The sequence below is a fragment of the Urocitellus parryii genome, chromosome 4 (assembly GCF_045843805.1).
Source record: "Urocitellus parryii isolate mUroPar1 chromosome 4, mUroPar1.hap1, whole genome shotgun sequence".
Classification (NCBI taxonomy): domain Eukaryota; kingdom Metazoa; phylum Chordata; class Mammalia; order Rodentia; family Sciuridae; genus Urocitellus; species Urocitellus parryii.
The window spans coordinates 61950800-61970118 of NC_135534.1; the positions used below are offsets into that span (position 1 = coordinate 61950800).

The 19319-nt window shown below is 37.5% G+C and overlaps 1 pseudogene; it reads left to right on the forward strand.

The window, feature by feature from the left end:
- Positions 1–13113: 13113 nt before the first annotated feature.
- On the forward strand, positions 13114–14105 carry LOC113191267 (olfactory receptor 51F1-like; annotated as a pseudogene).
- Positions 14106–19319: the final 5214 nt, after the last annotated feature.

Genomic DNA, 19319 nt, shown 5'->3' on the forward strand with positions numbered 1-19319 from the left:
TCAAATACAGTATTAACAATCTGCACTCAATCTTCACATTAAGATGACTGAATACCATAATCAAGTTGAATTCATCTCAGGAATGCAAGGTTGGCTCAACATAAAAGTCAATAAATGAAATTCAACATATAAAATGAAATTAAAGACAAAAATCATATAATCATCTTGATAGATGCAGAAAAATCCCTTAACAAAATCCAACATTTATTCTCTTTATAAACACTAAAGAAGCTAGAAAGAAAAGGAACTTACCTCAATATTATGAAGTCTATATATGGCAATTCTAAAGCCAACATCATTGAATAGAGAAAATCTGAAAAAAACAGAAATGAATCCAGGATGTTCACTCTCAACATTCCTATTCAATATAGTTCTTAAAACTCTAGCCATAGTGATCATGCAAGAAAAGAAAATTAAAGGGATATAAATAGGAAACAAGTCAAATCTTTTTTTTTTTTTTTTTTTTGTGGTGATAGGGAGGGATTGATCCCAGGGCCTTATGTATGTGAGGCAAGCACTCTACCAAAAATATAAAAATATTTTAAAAATAAGTACATGTATAAAGGCATAAATTGGCATGAACATACTTTATATACAGAGATACGAAAAATTGTGCTCTATATATGTAATAAGAATTATAATGCATTCCACTGTTGTCATGTATTTTTAAAAAAAGGAAATCCAATCATGTCTGTTTACAGATGGCATGATCCTATACATAGAAGACCCAACAGAATTTATTAATGAAACTAATTTTATTAAATACACGTGGAGGATTATTAATTCTGTCACATATTCCATAACTTCAATGAACATTTCTATGTATTGTTTTGTGTAACTATCAACAGTAATATTTTCCTTCTTTTTTTGTTTTTTTCTCAACTCACTGAGGCTTTTTGAGGGAAACAACCAAATCATTCTTTTTGGTGTAGGTTTAACAGTTCAATGGTAGCCTGGAATATGGTAAATGTGTAAGTAGGAAAAGTTTATTTGTTAAGTGACAAATTTTACTTGAATGATAAATAGTGTGTTCTAAAGAGGTCTTGTGTAGGATTTTAAAATATAACTATCAATTTTATAGATTCTCTATGGACATTCACTTTCACCAGCCTATACAGAAGTGCATAAATCTAAACAGCATTGCTGGTTTATTTACATACTAGTCCTGGCATGCTTCAAGTAGCAGCTACTGAGGAAAATGGCCCTGAAACATCATCCTTTTCCCCAAAGTTCCCAGAACTTAGGCCTAGGATTGCCTGTGGTGTAGCCAAGGAGTGAGCAGAGAGCTATAGAGTTAGGTCACCTGGGGTCTAGTCCTAGTTCAGGTCTTTTGTTCAGTACCAATACCTTTTAGCATTTCCTCACCTCTCAGAGTGAAACCATAATCGTTGCTTTCTTCCCCTCAAACAGAAAGTATGCTACAGTTTGGATCTTGAATATCCTCCAAAGACCCATGTGTTGAAGCTTGGGTCCCCAACCTGTGACACTTTTAGGAGGTAGTAGAACTTTTAGGAGGTAGACCTAGTGGAAAGTCACTGGGAGCTTACCCTTGAAGAAAATAATGGAACCACCCCATTCCTCCCTCTCTGCTTTCTCACAGCCTTGAAGTGAATAGGCCTCCACCACGCACTCCTGCCATGATGCAGGGTGCTGCCACAGACCAAAAGCAACAGAATCAAGCAACCATGAACTGAAACCTCTGAATCTGCTGGCCAAAATAAACCTTTCCCCTTTTATACTGATTATCTCAAATATTTCATCAAAGAAATGGAAAGCTGACTAGAACAAAGCATTTATGTATACATAAGGAGTCTATCTACTTATGAATTCCCCCATTTGAGGAATTCAAGAATGACAAGTATTCAGAAATACCTATAATGCTTTACTCAAAAGCTAGAATATTGTACTGATTAGGAAGAAAGTATCAAGTCTCCATGCTGAGCATGGGAAAGACAGAGCCTAGTATTGAAATCAGTGCTTACAATTCAGTCATGAGAGAGAGACCTTAAAAACAATAAATAGGGGCTGGGGTTGTAGCTCAGTGGTAGAGTGCTTGCCTCACGTGTGTGAGACACTGGGTTCGATTCTCAGCACCACATTAGAAAAAATAAAGATATTTTTTAGAAAACTAAATAGAGTTTTAAAAAATAAATGAATGAATTAAATAGGAAGTATGTGTTCCAAGTAATACAATGACTCTGAAATTAGGGTGAAATGAGTTTAAGGTAGAAATGTGTTAAAATGATTCTGAGAACCAGAAGACATCACTAGAAAGGTGATAAGTAGTCTGTGTTCCAAATGAGTAGTTTTAATTCATCAGATGAATGAAAATGGAAAGGAAATTTGAGGCAGAGGAATTAACATCTGTAGACATGAACCAAGAGAGATCAAGACACAGGAAGTGGATACAGAGACAAATCAGGCTGTGGAGCAAAACACAGGCTCTGTCTTTCTGAAGAGCTTAGGTTTCAGCTTACAGGACAGAGATTACTCATTACATGTTTTGACCAAAGAATCCTGAGCAAATTCTGAGTGGGGATTTGTCCTTTAGGAATGCTTAGGGGAAAAGTTGAGTTCCAAGAGGAAAAACAAAAACAACAACAACAACAATAACAACAAAACCCTGAACTTGCCCCAGATCAAGAAGGCAAATCACAGCATCAGTTTTTAGGATGCTATAAGGAATCAAATGAGCATCAGGAGAACAGGAAAGATTCTAATAGCACCTGTTTCTCCCTCCCTCTCATCTTGTTTTGTTTTTTTGTTTGTTTGTTTGTTTGTTTGTTTGGTGGATAGAGGGGTATCAGGGACTAAACTCAAGAACACTTGACAACTGAGCCACTTTCTCAGCCCTATTTTGTATTTTATTTAAGGACAGGGTCCCATTGAGTTGCTCAGCACCTCACTTTTTCTGAGGCTGGCTTTGAACTCATGATCCTCCTGCCTCAGCCTCCCGAGCCACTGGAATTACAGGTGTACATGACTGCACCTAACCCTCCTCTTTTTAATTTTTCTAATTTCATTAAATTTCATGTTTACAAAAGGTAAGAGTGTTCATAACTGCACACAGGCCTAATGTAAAATTAATTTATTTCTTTATATATAATTTAATTTTTAAAAATTCTTATTAGTAATGATACAACACCAGGATTACACCCTGACATTATCACATTTGACTCATTTCTGTTGAAGATTTATTGATTGAAATTTTTATTCTTCATTTATAAATCTGAGCCTGTGGTTTATAAGTACTATCATTAGGTGAAATTAGATACAACCCAACATTTTTAGGTTTAATTTATAAAAAAATATTTGTTTTTATTGGCATATGATAAGTGGCTTTTTGTTTAGATCATTTTCTAATGACTTTACATTTATAGTTTCCAGTCCTTCTAAAAATGTGCTTATTGCTTGGTTAGTCTTTGTAAAGTGTATGTATCTCCCTGAAATACTAGTGCAACCATCATCTTCTGATTAAGCACCCTCTCCCTGCCTCCCTGCCCACACACACACTTGCCTCTCTGTCTTTCCAGTGTGGGAGGATTCCCAAGTATGGATCTGTTTCCCAATCTTTATACTTATGCCATGATTGTTGAGAGAAATATTGCTGTTTTCTATGTGACCTGCACAAATTAATTCTGTGAACCTATGCAATTCTTCCTGAGCCTTCTAGTTTTCATGGGGGAGGTGTTCTCATGTCCATTTCACCTAAGACATTATCCATTTGATTGGTTCTAAGCCTATAAAATCAAACACTATACCTGCCTCAATCCTTCCAGGTTTGCTTCATCCATGGTTTGTCTTCTGCTAGTCACAGGTGGTCAATAGATGCAGCCATCTGCCTTCTACCCCACCATGTCATTTAGCTTCAATATTGGCACCAAGCAAAGAACAGTGATAGTAACACAGTGTTCTGTGAATGAACCCCTTTTTAATGTTCTGGATCCCCATCTGCTTCAACCAGGGCATCCCCTCGACTTCTGCTGGTGTATGCACACATCAAATCATATCTATGGACTCCTGTAGTCTTCCCATGGTTGGATTACAATAGTTATCATGACAGGCAGTGCTGTAGCTATCTTCTGGAAAACCTCTGCCCATGGTATTTAGCACATATGTCTGTACATTTGTGTCATCCTGTCCCAGTGTATCTTCAAGCTCTGTTTTTAATTCTCTCATTGCTTTAGTTGCCCTAAGCTCAAAGTGATTTCTGTCACTCTGCTCAATGTCTGCCTACTGGTGCCTTCCATGTCCAAAACCATGTCTTAATCTTTATCTTTGGAGTGAAGTTTAAGCATACCCAGGAAACCATGGTAGAGAAATGTTGTGAGAAATTTTTCCTAAAATAGAAGCATCTACTTGGTTTTCCTCATTCTTGTCAGATAAGGGCCAAAAAAAGTGTAAATAACCATATTTCTCAAATTAATCAAAATCATTATCTATCATTAAATTTCATCTAAGAAAAATTCTTATAAGCATATCTAAGTGAGGAAATACTCAATATGCTCTTGAAGAGCGAGGATTCAGGAATCTTTGTCATGAAAAATATAATGGTTCTCCATTAGATTTAAAATATTTAATCTATCATGATTTTACCTAGACATAGAACTATTCTTAGATCAACTGAGAGAATAATTCCATGCTAGATTTTCCCTGGACTGTTTGTACTCTTCCTTATATTAATTGAAGAAAAACAAAACTTAAAAATACACAACCAAACATATAAATTTTGAATCAAGTTGTAAAAGCCATAAATTTGTTTTATATGATAAAGAAGGAAATATTGAAGGATTTGGTCACTTTTACATTCCTGAAGACATTTTTATCTGAAAGTCAGTTCTCACAGTAAGGGCCCTAGAGGCAATCTCCACTGACATTTCAGGATAGATGGGATCTTTCCGATACCCGGAAAGAATAATACCTGTATTTATACCCAAGAGTAATTGGAAAAATTAAATATAATAACTTGTGTAAAAATAGAAATGCAAATAGTCATGACATTTATACTATTTTCACACACTGGCCTATGGAAATTGATTACTGGAAAACCCATGGACTTAGCTATCAGGAAGATAGGAAACTCAAACCAGCTCAGCAATTCATGAACTGTTTTATTTGAGATAATCACTCTACTTCTTTTATTTTATCCTTTTGTTGTTACTGTTACTAATGTAAGACAGCATGCTCATTTAATAGGGTTATAATGAAATGAAACATATAAATGAACTATCAAGCACCTGACTTTTAATGAGTATCCAGTACATTCTCATACAACACATAAACAGCAATATATGTAATCCCCATTCCTTTTTTTCTGTGTGTGGCCACCTAAAATCTGTAGCCCCGTCTCAGGCAGTTAAAAAATCATCTCTTCTCCAAGAATACATCATGTATGTGATAACAGAAATTTATGTTCATCCAAGACACCAAAATTGCTTTTGGTTTACTTGTTTTTAAACCTCCATCTGATTTTCTTGTATTTCCTAATGATGCAAGTATTAATGACAACAAGCCTACTGTCCTGAAGAGTAAGCACCTTCTTATTCTGATCAGACAGAGTGAGAGTGATCATTGCTTCTTTCATTCATCCCTTAGGGCAATAGAAAATTCATAACACACAGCCAGGGCCTTCCTCCTAAATGTTGCAAGAGATGAGCACACCAGTCTTTGTAGCAACCTATCTGCCTACTGAGAGAGCATTTATCAAAAATAACCTTCCCTGATCAAAATATATTATATTCATATACAAATATGCCACAGTGAAACCCATTAGTCTGTATAACTAAAATGCACTGATGAAAAAAAAGCTTCACTAAAGTATACTACTGAAGGTTGGTGAGGGGCCGGAGGAAGGCCATAAGGTGATATTATATTGGAGCCATTTAAAATCTCTTCTTCTTTAAGAGAAAAATCATCTGAATAAAATAATTCCTTAGTTTTCATTATTTATTATTTGTGCTTTCCCTAAGTCTGTATCTGTGCACTGAGCTGTCTGGGTGTGTGCACACAAATTTTAAAAACATAGCTATGCGAGTGAATGTGAGTGGATACTCCTTTCTCAGGGTCAAGTGATTCTTCTATTTCTTTTGCTCTTTATTCAAAAACACTGAACTTCAAAATAGCTGGTAGACTTTTTAATGTCTCTAAAATAAAGAAATGATAAATTTTGGGGGTTATATGATTAATACATTGTGTGAACATATTAAAATATCACACTATACCCCCCATAAATATGTACTATTATTACATGTCAAAATAAAATTTAAAATCTATAAAATTAAATTTTAAGAAACACTAAACTATACATGCACAAGTGGGCAAAGCTACAAAATACTATCAATTACAAGCAAAGAACACTCTCATGACCTCACATTAATAACCAAAAAGTAGGTGCCAAAAAAACAATGTTCTTAGTATAATATCTGACTTTTGTCTCTGCGTGTGGCTTTTAAGTCCTTATCTGGGTATAAAAGTCTCACTACTTTCCAAGTGTAAGCCATGCTCTGACAACTGCAATTTTTGCCATCCCCTTATCTCACACTCTTCCCAAATGTCCAGTTCCTGTGCTCTTGGGGAGAATAAACTACTCAGTTTTCAGAGTCCATTTCAAAATAGGAGAAAAGCAATTTAGTAATGATGCAATGAAAAGTAACTTGAGAGAAAGATGGTGGGGCTAATGAAGAATGAAGCAAATTATAGCCCAAGGTCTGTGTGTTAATTTACCTTCCCTATCTGTGATCAAGAATTATTTAGATGTATAAAATATCTAAGAATAAATCCCAAGTGTGTAGGGGGCCATTTTCATCCAGTATGAATAGATTAGATTTGGGCTAATTTTCCCAGGGATGCTGCAAAGACACAAAGATTTAGGAAGATAGGTTGCTTTGAGTAATGATTTAATTAAAATGAAAATATAACATATATTGCAATAAATGTCACTCTATATATTAATGTTTCTATGCTCATTAGCAACCACACATTGTAGGGTATCAAAGAACAATCAAATTGCATTTCTTTAAGCCATTAAGTAGTGCCTCAAAACAACAGGAACATTTTATCTCTCAGTTTCTTTAAGTCAGGAGACTAGTACAGCACAGCTTAATCCTCAAAATAAGGCTGGTATCTCACTTCAGCCTTAGCTGAAGAAGGATTTGAAAATAAGAACAAAGGTCAGTTTTAGTCAGAAAGTCAGGTCAGGAAGATGGACGCAGATTCAAAGGAATTGGAATGTTGATACCTTTAAGACACTTCCCGAGCTCTTCCTCACTTATGGTCAAGGTCATCTGCTTCCAGGGAATTGCTCCTCCCAGCTAGGAGTTGTTAATGAGTATCCCCTGGGTAGCTACATCCCCACCCTTGACTCCACCTTTTGGGCAAGGTGAGAGGAGGTGGCATGAAAACAAAGGAAACCTAAGATCTATAAAAGGGGCAAGCCACCCCCACTCCCTGGGGCACCAGCTCTGGACCCCCTCCTCTCTGGAGGAGTTTCTCTCCCTCTCTTCCTCTCTGCCTCTTTCCCTCTCTCCCTCCCTCTCTCCCTCCCTCCCTCCCTCCTTCTCCTTTAAATAAAACTTTTTGCTCTTGCCTTGGTATTTTCTGGGTGTTCAATCTTCAACACCAAGGAATAGGACCTGACCCTGATCTTCAAGACCAGTTTCAATATGCTTCAAAGTTTTCATGGTCCTGAGAAGAATCTCATGGGTTCTTGTGGCCTGTTGAACTGAAGGACTCAATTTCTCACTATGTATGTCTGGAGAAGGCCACATTTACCTCCTGGTTGATTGATGGCTAGAGCCTGCCCTCAGGCTTTGCTGTATGAACATACCCAACTTGCAGCTTGTTTCACCCCAGTCAGGATGTGAAGCATGCACGTGAGAACCCTCACCATATCCTATTGGTTACAAGAGAGTCACAGTTCCCATCTCATGAGAAGATTACACAGGGGCTTGAGTACAAGAAGCAGAGATAATCAGAAACCATTTCATTATTTCCTGATCAAACCAGTATAGAAAGAATTGGGTATAAACTTTATTGAGGTTATTAGATCCTTGAAAGCATGGGTTGTGACCCTTCTGATTCTTTAACAATCACTCAAAATCCTTACAATGATTTGATCACAGCCCATTTTTGTTATTGATATTTAAAAGTGAAAATGCTCAATAGGAGGCCTATGTAGTTACAGTGCTTGAATTGAACCCCTCAGGCTTTCTGTCATTAAAATTTCTAAAATAAGAAAACATGTGTCTATTAATCACACAAAAATAGCTAAATGAGGATCAAATTGATATTGATACCTAAGAAACCCAATAATCTTTCCCCATGTGTGTCTTCTCTATAAAGGAGAAGCACAATGTTCAGGTGTGGATCTTCTCCTTTCCTGTGGACCCAGAATAGCTGGGATGTCAAGAAGTCTACCTCCATTACTCAACAGCCTACATTGACAAGGGAGGTCAAACTCCTCCTGAGAAACTGATGTAACTCTATTTTTGAAAATAAATAAATAACAGCTGCTTCTATCTGAAGGCCTGTCCTAAGAAAGGGGGCATGACCCTTGTCCTTGGAAAAACCCTCAGAGCACTCCTAGGCACATACCCACCCTGCTGAGTTGTTTGTCTGCAAATAACAGGAGAAATCTGTAGCGCCAGATGTCCCTGACTCAGTTAGGCTAGGTGGGGACCCATAGCAACCCCCCTAGCAACCTCCAATCAGCTTGAGACAGGGAAAATACCTGGGATGCCAGATGACCCCCAGTAATTTATGGTAGTTGATAATATGTTGGGAAACCATGTAGTTTAGCGCATACTCCCCTCGTGGCTTAAATCAATCAGTTCAAATGAATCCCCTCTTGTACTAACCAATCACCCCTACCCAACTTGATCCCGCCAGTGAATGTGCTAATCAATGTTAAGAGTTGTTGTTTGATTTTCCCTCAGTATGAAATGATTTGCTGTGTGATGTTGTGATGCATAGAGTATCTCCCCAAAACCTATAAAATCTCACTTAACAAAGGACTAAGACTCACTCCCTGGGACTGCAGCATGGGAATGGTTGTGGGTCCAGGCTCAAGCTTGCAATAAAGACTCTTGTGTGATTGCATCAGATTCTGCTCCTGGAGGTCTATTGGGGTCCCACGAATCTGGCATTACACTCCAAGTCCAGAAACTTGAACTTACTACTTCACTAAAATATTAAGTAACAGAACAAGTACACATGTACATGAGTATTGTCCATACACCTCAGTGTCTCCAGACAGGAGTACAATGGGGCTGAAATATTATATCAGACTGTAAGGTAATAGCTAGCAATGAGCAATGAAATGCAGGCAAGGTCACAAATATTCTTTAAATTACTTTAGGATCCTTCTTTAAATGACTTCCAAAGTAAATGAGAAGCAAAGGAGATAATGGGAAGACATATCAAGATAAAAGTATTGATGGGACTAAATCTTGACAATGTCCACTGAGGTCGGTGTGAAGCTAGGGATTATGGCTAAAGGTATCTCCATTTGACTGGTAAGGAAGATTCCTTTAATAGCGCAGGCACACTAAGGTAACTTCTGACCAGCTATTGACCCAGTGCCCACATTAACATGGCATTGACTTGTAGATGAAACCCCCTAAATAGGATGGCCACCATGACACTTCCCCATAGGACAAACTAAGGTCAAAAACTCCACAGCTCAAGGTGAAGGAGGAGTTGAACATCTGATTGGCAAAGAGTACAGAAGGTGATCCCCAGTTACCCTGGTAAACGTCAAACAGTAATAAAATTGGGGACAGTATTGTCTCCTCTGTCATTCTCTGCTTGGAGACGGCCCACTCTCTCCCTTGAGAGTGCTTTTTGCTTAAGCCTCACTTTTCTTTTACTTTATTTTCACCTTACTTCTAATAAAGTTCTCCTGCATGACTCTTGGTGTCTGATTAAATCTTCTTTCCTAGGAACACAAGGGCCTAGGTTTGGAGTTTCAGTTGCCTGCTTTCCTGTGATAAGATCAGGAACTGACTCATTCTGGGGGGAAAAGCTTGTAGGTTGCTGAAGAGAGATGGCTTTGAGAATGAACATATTATCCTCTTTAGGGGTCAATATGATTCTGTAGGCCTAGGACTCCTGGGGACTGGGATACAACTTTTCCTCTCTCTTCTTTATCACTGTGAGTATCCCAATCAACAGTAGTTTGTTTTCCTATCTTCCTGGCATACTTAAAATCCAAAGACAATAGCAAGCATACTCCTATTTCCCAGTGGTGAGAACAAATCTAAATTTTCCAAAATGGATCAAAATCTAGTAATTAAACCAACAATTTTGTGACTCCTAAAAGAAAACAGGGTCAGCACTCCAACCTACAGGTTTAGGCAACAACTTCCTCAATAGGACTCCAAAAGGCTCAGGAAATAGCACCAAGAATTAATAAATGGAGCCGGGCATGGTGGCACATGCCTGTAATCCCAGCAGCTGGGGAGGCTGAGACAGGAGGATCATGAGTTTGAAGCCAGCCCCAGCAAAAATGAGGCACTCACTTAGCAACTCAGTGAGACCCTATCTCTAAATAAAATACAAAATAGCATTGGGGATGTGGCTCAGTGTTTGAGTGGCTCTGAGTTCAATTCCCAGCAGCATCTCCCTCCCCCCAAAAAAATTAATAAATGGGATGGCATTAAATTGAAAACTTCTGGACAGTAAAGGAAACAAAACTGAAAACAGCCTAAAGGATGGTATAAAATCTTTGCTAGCTAGTTTTCTGATGTAGGATTAATGTCCAGAATATAAAGAACTCAATATACCTTCCATTTATTTTCATCACTCAATGTAAGTGGGAAATATGTTATAGGACCCTTCTACTACTACACACACACACACACACACACACACACACACCACACAACAGAAGGCACAGATGCTTTAATACCTTGTATAAAATGGTGTTGTGCTTGCATATAGCCTATGCACATTCCACTGTACATTTTAAAGTGTCTCTAGATTATTTAGAATCTCTACTACAATGAACATGCTACATAAATAGTCATTATACTATAGTGTTTAGGGAATAGTGACAAGAAAAAAATCTGTTCAGAAAAGATGTTTTTTTTTTCCACATATTTTCCACCTATGGTTGGACAGAGAACACATACATATGGAGAACTGCTTTTTTTTTTTGCTTTGCATTTTAAAAGTCCCTGGAGACCTCTCTTCACTTGAATTAATAACTAAAACCCTTCTGAGATTTCATAGCACTGTGCTATGTTTATAGATAGGGGAGAGGGATTTCAGCATTTCTTGGATCATGGCCCAAGGAAGATCCATATCTTTCTGATGATCTCACAGTTCAATCCCAGCTGGGTATAAAGTCCATGGCTTCAGAGTTTTAGTCCGTCTGCTAGCAAAGACAGAGAAGGCTCCTCTGCACATGTAGCTGATAAAAAAAAAAAGGTAGAGAAAAATGTTCATTGTATTGACTTTGTGCTTTGATTGCTTCTTATCAAATATGCCAATAGTCTTACAGAAAAGTTCAAAACCAGTAGGGCACACAATAATATAACATTATCTAATGATTTATAACTAAAAATTTGGAAGATTTTTATCAGAATTAAATCCCGGGGAATAAGAGATTTAACAAAAAATACTGAAAACTGACACTTAAAAATTATAATGTGTATACTTATTACAAAGGATTTATGAAATAAAGTTTATATTTTGAAAAGCTTGATTTAAAAGTACTAGAATTATAAGTAACTAAAATTGCTATTATTTCATTTCAAATCTTGCTAAATATTAGTTGTATAAATATATACCTTTAAAAATATTTGTAGAATTATAATTGATCAAGTTTGTATAACAATTCTTTGTCTATAAATTGCAGATCTCTGCCCTATCTTAAGCCAGTATCTAACATTCCACACTTCATGGATAGCAGGAAATGTCTCTGTATTTATTCAGAGAGATAAAGGTAAACGTCTCAGATGATAATTGTTTTGCATAACTCTCCACCAAATTACACATTTACAAATTAATACCTATGGAAATGCTAATCCTCATCTTTTTAATGTGTTTTACTATCATGCTGTGCATTAAGTCACCTACTACTTTCCTCAAGGACCCACATGTCAATTAATCCCTCTCATTCTATATTCTTATTCTGCCACCCTATACTATAACTTTAATCTTACCTTGTAAATGTATGAACATCACTAATTTTTTCCAATCTTTCAAAAACCCTCCATCCCTCCCAGCTTCATTAGTCATGGTCTATTTCTCTCCTTGCTCTCACTGCCAAGTTACTAGAAGTAAAACGCATCAAAACCCCACTACTTACTTTTCCACCCATTCCTCAAGTCACTGTGTCAGGGTGTCTACTTTTACCCTTCAAGTTCAACTGTTTTTTCCATGGTTGCTAATATGCTCTAAGCGGCTTTTGATTTTTCAAAATTTTTCCAGACTTGACTGCTTCAACAAGTTGACATTGTTGTTTATTCAAAATCAGTCTTAGCATCGAGTTCCCTTGGTTTTTAAGTTTCTCATAAGTTGTCTTTCTCTCCTAACGTTAAGGAATACAGTCTTTTTCAAAAACTGCCACCAAGCTCTATCATCATTATATTTCTTTTGAGTCTACTATCTGAGGTTGTCCACCCATACTGTTGGATATAAATCATACAATTAAAGGATAACTTCTATATTATATATTCCTTATAAAATCCAGAGATCTGTACATGGATATTCACACCTACAGGGCCACTTCAGACCCATGGACATTTTTTAGTGGATTTCTCTCAGTCATTACACAGCGCAATATGTTAAAATTTTAATGCACTGATATTTCTCAACTGTCTCTATCTGTAGAATCAGAAGGATCTTAAAAGGCTATAAATATAACAATAATTATCACCAAAATGTGTAGTTATGTGAATATAGTAGACTTAAAAATAAAAATCCTAATATCTTTCCTAAATGTCCCTATTTATAAATGCTAAGTGAAATTATAATATAATTTAATGCATTTTCAATGACAGAGACACTATCTATGACTATGGATAACTCTCTTAATGCAAATAACTCTAAATATTTCTACATAACAATGTAATTTATTACTTCTATAGGATGTGAGCCTTGTAAAAAGAAATGCTACAAATCCAGGACAACATGGACATCCTCAGTAATTTGACATCCAGATTTCCAACCTTCTCACTCACTGGCATTCCTGGCCTAGAGTCTGCCCAGGCCTGGATCTCCATTCCTTTCTGTTGCCTCTATGCCATTGCCCTGTCTGGGAACAGTATGATCCTGTTAGTCATCAGCACCCAGCACAGTCTTCATGAGCCCATGTACTATTTCCTCTCTATGCTGTCAGCCACAGATCTGGGCTTGACTCTTTCCACAATGTCCACAACATTGGGTATCCTCTGGTTTGACGCAATTGAAGTCAGTCTGGACAGCTGCATTGTCCAGATGTTTTTTCTTCATGGATTTTCTGTCAGGGAGTCTGGGGTGCTGGTATCTATGGCTTTTGACCGCTATGTGGCCATCTGTGACCCTCTCAGATACACTACAATTCTCACTAATTCCAGGATCATTCAGATGAGTCTCCTGGTAATTACATGTGCTATAATATTAATATTACCACTACTAATTGCTCCTTAAGCCTCTCTCTTTCTGTAGAATAAATACCCTTTCCCACTCCTACTGCTACCATCCAGATGTGATTAAATTAGCATGTTCAGACACTCAAGCCAATAGTATCTGTGGATTGCTTGCTCTCATCCTGTCCACAGGGATAGACATGCCATGCATTGTTCTGTCTTATATTTTGATAATTCACTCTGTCCTCAATATTGCCTCACCTGAGGAACAGCAGAAGGCTTTAAGCACCTGTGTCTCCCATATTGGAGCAGTAGCTATTTTCTATATCCCCCTGATGAGCCTGTCCTTGGTACATCGCTATGGTGGGTCAGCCCCCAAAGTGATCCATTCAATGATGGCCAATATATGCTTGCTTCTGCCGCCTGTGCTCAATCCTATTATCTAGTGTAAAAGCAAAACAGATTCGCAAGGCTATATCGTCTGCTCCCTACAAAGTAAAATGGATTATTACTTTTGAAAAAAACCTGATATAATTTACTTACACTATAGGAAAGAAACCCTAGTAGGGCACTGCCTATTTAATATTACTTTTCATGTTTTCATTTATACAACATTTAGAAAATATTTTTTGTATTCAGGCAAGAGCACTTTCAGGAGAATATTTAAAAGGTAATGATTGAAGAGAATAGCTTGCGTTCAGAGAAGTAAGGTAGCTGCTTTGTAGTGGACCTAAGATACCTGGCAGAAGCTTGAATGGAAATGAGAAAGGCAAGAATTCAAGTATTCCACCAAAGCATTAAGGGTTGACCCCAACTAAGTAAGCAAAACTCTTAAGTTCTGAGTTATGAAACCCTTTACCAGAAAGAAAATTAATCCCAGAAACTCATCCATTTTAGGTCTGCTGGTAGCAATCCAAGAGTGACCAAAACTGCATAGGCTTGGATGTTGTCAACCCCACACTTGTATCTCCAGTGTACCTCATACCAACATCATTATCATGCTCACTTGAAAATTTCAGCATTTGCATCTCTGTTGCTTTCTGTGATAGATTCCAAGCTTCCAGAGGGCATGAGATGTGCCTTATTTATTTATGCATTCCCTAGTTTCATCAGGGCCAGGCACATAGAAGATGTTCAAGAAATAGTTGCTGAATTTTGAGATGTAAAGATTGAGAATAGCTGGAAAACAACCAAGATGTTGGAGTCTTAGTTTTCAAAATGTAGATTTAGCAAAGTGAAGTGGTGCCCAACTGAAATCCCAGCAACTTGAAAGGCATGTGGATGGCAAGTTCAAGATCAGTGTGGGCTATTTAGCAAGACCTTGTCTCAAAATAAATAAAAAGGAGTTGGGGGGAAGTGGCCCAGCATATGCCTAATATGCACAAGGCCCTGGGTTCAATCTCTAGTACCACTAAATATATAAAGGAACAAAAACATAAATGTAAATAAATATGTCCATGACTTCTGCACCTACTATAATATTACAACTGGAAGGTGGCAATTCAACTACAATTAGAACCAGAAGAGAAACTTCCATGCAAATTTCTGAAGGGAGACCTCTCTAAGAGTTACATTGTTTTGAGACCTTAGCACAATTGTTTTTGAATGTCAGTAACTATTAAATATGGTGATCATAATGACCACGGTGTATGGTCTCTGAATCAGCACACAATGGGCATGGATATCCTAGAATAGTGAACCAAAATTAGTAGAGATCCTCTAGCAGCACATGGAAAAAAGTGCATGGTTCATTTGTGGTAGGAGCAGAGATGGTAGGTAGAGGGAGAGATACTCCAAAATCTGATTTGTGTTCTCATTGGGTATTATCATCCTTGTCTTCACTCATACATAGCCTCAATTTTAAGGAAGAGAAGCATGGCCTTGTTTGGTACCATATGATAATCATTGCTTATATCTTCCACCCAAAATGAGTTGTATCCCTTCTTCTGGAAAAAAGAAGATAGAATGAGAGGCCATTTCAGTGTATGAACTATTGTGAAAAATATTGAATTCCAAAGTGAAGCAGGAGGACCCAACAAACATTTTGATAATCCCCCCAAACTCTCAAATATAACTTTCTTAAGCATAATTTTCAATATTTATACATTCACCTATTGAAATAGCTGTGTAGGATTATTACATATTCTATAGGGCAAGTTGTTTTGTTACATATGCAATCTTCTTAAATATTTCTCAACATTGAGTGCAATTTTAAACCTGTAAGTAGTACACAATGTAGGCTCAATAAATCTTGATTGAACCTAGGAAATATATCAAGTGTGAATTTCTCTTCTTTACAAAGGCATATTTTTACCTTCAATAAAAGATGCCTTCCCCTAAAATGTCAATTTGTATACTAAGAAAATCTATATTAACCTAATTTTTTATAGACTTATTCCAGGTCAAAAAATCAGAATATAATTAGTAATTTTCTACTAGCATCTTCAAGGGAGATGTACTAAGAATATGGTAGCAAAGACCCTAGATGCATTGCACCTTCAGAGAGGAATAAAGCATGAGTACTTCATTCAACCTAATATGACACGTGGAAGAGAGAGAGGCTTCAGAAGCATACATACCTACATATACACATCCATGAAATCATTTTTATTTAAAACTTGACAGAGTGCACACAGAGACACATAGCAATCTCTACCATTACTTATTTATATTCAACATCCTCACACTTCAAATTAGAAGCTATTATTCTTCAATTAGATATTTTGTCTAAATATAAAATGCAAATAGCTATTTCACAGCAATCTTAAGCAGTCCTCTACTATAACAACCTACTAATAAGAATGAAATTATGTCTTTTACCGGTGAATGAGTGAAAATGGAGGACTCCATGCTGAGTAAAATAAGTCAGATGCAGAAAGTCAAAGGTCAAATGTTTTCTCTTATGTGCAGAAGCTAGAGAGAAATAAGGAATTTTTAAAAGTGGAGGGCAAGTGTCTCAAGAAAATGGAAGGGAGAACAGATGAGTAGAAGAAGAGGGAGAGAGGAGGAACAGAAAAGGGGAGGAAACAACAGAATGAAATCAACCTATGTCAAGTGCATGTGTGAAATTATCACAATGAAGCCCCACTTTATGTGTATCTACAATGTGCCGATTAAAAATAAATTAAAAAGACAGTATCCAGCCCTATAATTTCTAAATGTGAAGGTCTGCTAGGAACTCACATACTAAATAACAACAGAGCAAAACAGACATATTGAAATCACACGGCTCTGGTCCTTTGTCTGTATGCATCCATTTAACACATGCTTTCTTCCGGAGTTTTTTAGTATGTGGTGTGTCTATTAAGTATGATAGCAGCAAAAATTAGATGTCCTTAGGTCCTTAGGCAGTGGCAGTAGCTCCATCTTCTACATGTAGCTGAAGCATGACAATCCATAAAGAACACAGGATTTGGAGTCAACAGACCCAGAATCAAACTCCATAGAGTTTTATTTTAAGTAAGTTATTTAATATTACAATCCCTCCATTTCCTCCTTTGTAAATTAAGATCACAGGTGTACATGCTGAAGAATCAAGCTTCAAACTGAACAAAATCACAAGCACAAAAGAACAATGCTGGACATGAATAAGTGGGTGCTTGGTGAGTATTGTTGTTGCTTTTGTTGTTTTGTTGATAGACAAGAAGTATGGGTCTATGTAGATTGAAAAAAAAAAGAGCCACAGAGTGTGTCATTGGATCAGATAGATTCCAACAGAAAAACCAGTTTTCAAAAAGAAAAAAGGAAAGCTCACCTGAGTTCTCAGAGGCTTGGCTCCAGAATTGCCTCTAACGGGAGCATCCAGTTCCCTAGGAGAGCTGTGCATTCATAAGGAAGAGGAATCTGAGATCCAGATGTGGAAGACATTCAGTCTAGGTAAATGTGTGGAAGGAAGACTGGGTATTCTTCCTGGGTATTCAGACATGGTATTGCTGAGACATGACATGGTGAGTTGGTGAGAGCACACCCATCTTCATTGAGCATCCATACTTTTCAGAAGAACCAAACTCCAAATATATTTGTGCCTGAGAGACTGCTAAGCAGGTTCTCCAGATCTGCAGAGTCAGCCTAGGAGAAGAAATACAGAAGCACTCCTCCATTCATCAGTTCAGTCCCTTGGTTTCCAACACATTTTTTCACACACACAATATTGCTTCATCCTAAATCAAGAAAGTTTTAGCCATAAAGGACTAGCAGGAGTACCCTGCACTGATGGAAAAAACTAGAGGAAATGGGGTTGAGATGGTGGTACCTTTTCTAAGGATGCTCTCACTCTCTCATGGCCACCCCACTACATTTTCAAGCCATGGGAGTCAAATGCAGGAAAGCAAGCAAAGTCCACAAGATCATGGTAGGAATGTTGATATTAAATGTTGAGTTGTGAGTTATCCCTGCTGTATTGTATGCAGTTAGTGTACAAGAGTAAGTGTTGTAGATGATGGGGATGAGGGAAGAGAGGTTACAAGTGAGATTTTGGAGGAGTCTGTGTACTAGCTAAACTCCTTTGAGGTACAGAAGTTCAAAAAAAGAGAATGATCAACTGGAATGGGAAGCATTAGTGGACTCCTTTATGAGCAACAGTTGTGCTCCCGATAAAACCATTCTCTCTTCATTCTTCTAATTTGTAGCAATCATTAAAAATAGCATTTTCTGGGCTGGAGATGTGGCTCAAGCGGTAGCGCACTTGCCTGGCATGCGTGCGCCCCGGGTTCGATCCTCAGCACCACATACAGACAAAGATGTTGTGTCCGCCAAATACTAAAAAATAAATATTAAAATTCTCTCTCTCTCTCTCTCTCCCTCCCTCTCTCTCCCTCTTTCTTTAAAAAAAAAAAAATAGCATTTTCTTCTGTTGTTCCTGTATTAGTTCAGGCTACCTTGTAATAACCTTGAGTCCCTTATTATCATACAATAACATGCTCATGCTTATGAGAAGTTATGTGTAGACCTTCTACACATGAGAACTATGTGTAAAAATTCTATAGTTGTTGTTGGGAGCTGGCGACCGCACCCTGAAAATGGCGCTGGCTTCCTGCTTCTGATGACTCAGCGGTTAGAGTTGTTAAACAACTCCTTGTTGGGCTGTGGGCTGGGCTCTGGCCTGCTTCCGCTGCGCTGCACCTATTAGACTCTTCCACGTAGTGCTGGTTCATTGGCAAGGCTGGGTACTTAAGCTAGGGCAGACCGACCTCGCTCGGGCGCTCTCTTTCTTCTCTTGTTCCTGTCTTCTCATCATGATTCAAAGGTCCTGAGTAAACTGCTGAAAGAAGAATCCTGTGTCGTTTTTTCCCTTGCCGGCGAGGGGTCGAGACAAGTTGTGGCATCATGATCTACTTTAGGATGCTAAAGTTTCCAATAAAACCTCAGTTACTTAACTCCTCAGTAGGATTCTAAGAGCTCAAAGGAGAAGAAAGATTTAGTAGTGAAGCGTTGCCACTTTCAGAGTGAACTACACTATCCACTTTCTGAATGCCTTCCTTTTTCTCCCCTTACAAAAATATCTTCTGACAAACTATAAGAAACATGAATAAAGGTAGAGACAAAATTGAGAAGTTATGAAATATTTCTCAGAAAGAAATACATATGATACTTTATTTTAAATAGTATGAACCTTTTTTCATTTTATAACAACATGTAGTGAACTAGCATTAGGAGCACAATATCATTTCTGAATTTGCTACAAATAAGATTAGTTTTGCCTTTGTTAATATTCCCCAAAGCAGTATGGTATCTAAAGAAAACATGGTA